The 1680-nt window shown below is 43.6% G+C and overlaps 1 pseudogene; it reads right to left on the bottom strand.

The window, feature by feature from the left end:
* Positions 1-717: 717 nt before the first annotated feature.
* On the bottom strand, positions 718-885 carry LOC117798046 (annotated as a pseudogene).
* Between the last annotated feature and the right edge of the window lie 795 nt (positions 886-1680).

Genomic DNA, 1680 nt, shown 5'->3' with positions numbered 1-1680 from the left:
CCTTACGTCCCCCAACCCCATAGTATATAATCAGCCACCCCTAACAACCTGGGGCAGCAGCTCTTTCTGCCCTCTGGTCCTGTCCCCGTGCTTTAATAAATTGCCATTTTGCACCAAAGACGTTGTCGGCTCCAGACTCCACCCCACCNCCACCCCACTGAACCTCACCTATACTCCAAAACCCCATCAGTTTTACCTGGAAATGACCAAATCATTTAAATGAGTATGTGTTTATACTCAGATTCATCCGGGCATTTGGTGGAGAGTGTAAAAATAAAGATGGAAAAGGAATGGAAATACTGTCAGTAGAAAGACATCTTTAATTCTCATCCCTCCCTTTCTTCATTCATTCATTCAACAACAACAACCAAAAAAACAACTCTGGGGTGCCTGGGATTAAGGCAATTAAGCAAATGGCTCTTGATTTCAGCTCCAGTCATGATCTTAGGGTTGTGAGATGGAGCCCCTCACCTCACGGGANCTCATCTCAGGGGGGAGAGGGGGCAGGGGTGGAGTCTGCTTAAGATTCTCTCTCCCTCTGCCCTTCCTGCTCTTCCTCCTTTCTTTAAAAAAAAAAAAAAAAGCCCCACATGCTGAAAGTAAAAAGGAACAACTCTTAAAGAGAAAATAAAACACCAAAATGTCGTAGACAAACCAGCCACTACTTACAGAGCAAGGTTAATAAAATGCCTTCTATTAAACCAAGGTAAAACAGAAACCCCTCGGAGAGTGTCCCCTGTCTCTTAATGCCCCAAAGGAGGAAAAGAATTACCATCAACGGGAGAGAGCAGCTAGCACCTCTCCCTCTTGGTTTTGGGTACTCTACACATTCAGAGATCTTCTTTAGTAACAAACCATAAAAATGATCCCTGAAAGTATAGTCTTGACCTTGAACTCGCAGTCTGTGTTGGGTCTATGGCAGCCAGACAATCTTTACTAATGGCAAGATAGTTAGCCCATTTCTCATTCTACTGGAAAAAGAGAAAGAGGCTTTGTGATACAATCTTTCAAATGCTATCACTTAAAGATGCATTTTAGTGTTTTAAGCGGAAATGCAAGACTGAAAAAAAAAATTAGGGCACCTAGGTGGCTCAGTCAGTTAAGTGGCTGCTTTCGGTTCAGGTCATGATACTGGAGTCCCAAGATCGAGTCCAGCATCAGGCTTCCTGCTCAGTGGGGAGTCTGCTTCTCTCTCTGTCCCTCTCCCCCACTTGTGCATTCACGCTCTCTCTCAAATAAACAGAATTTAAAAAAAAATAATGGCCATACTTAATTAACGTAATACTGAATGACAGCCATCCAAAGCCTGCATCTTTAAAGCCTAGGAGGCATTCCCTCCACAGTTCTAGTAAAGCAGCCTTACCCCTGAAAGCTAAAGGAAATGACAGGCCTTAACGTTTGCTAGTGAGAAGCAAGCTGGTTCAAGTGATCAGTAAACAATAGCAGTTGCATGAAATGGCTGCCCTAAGAGTCTGACTTTCCAATGCTGGTAAATTAGAGACAGGGTACCATGACTGTGTCAGGGAGGGGAACTGGGTGGCTGAGAACCAACGCCGAGAATCAAAGCCTTTGGGGTTTTGTACCATAGTTTGCACTACCTGTTCATACTTTCTAGTATGTCTATATGTATGTATTTTTAAAGTAAATTCAATGCCCAAGGTGGGGCTTGAAACTTGCAAC

Source organism: Ailuropoda melanoleuca, unplaced genomic scaffold (assembly GCF_002007445.2).
Source record: "Ailuropoda melanoleuca isolate Jingjing unplaced genomic scaffold, ASM200744v2 unplaced-scaffold2298, whole genome shotgun sequence".
Classification (NCBI taxonomy): Eukaryota; Metazoa; Chordata; class Mammalia; order Carnivora; family Ursidae; genus Ailuropoda; species Ailuropoda melanoleuca.
The sequence above is the reverse complement of the archived record's forward strand: the minus strand, read 5'-3'. Positions and strand labels throughout refer to the sequence as shown.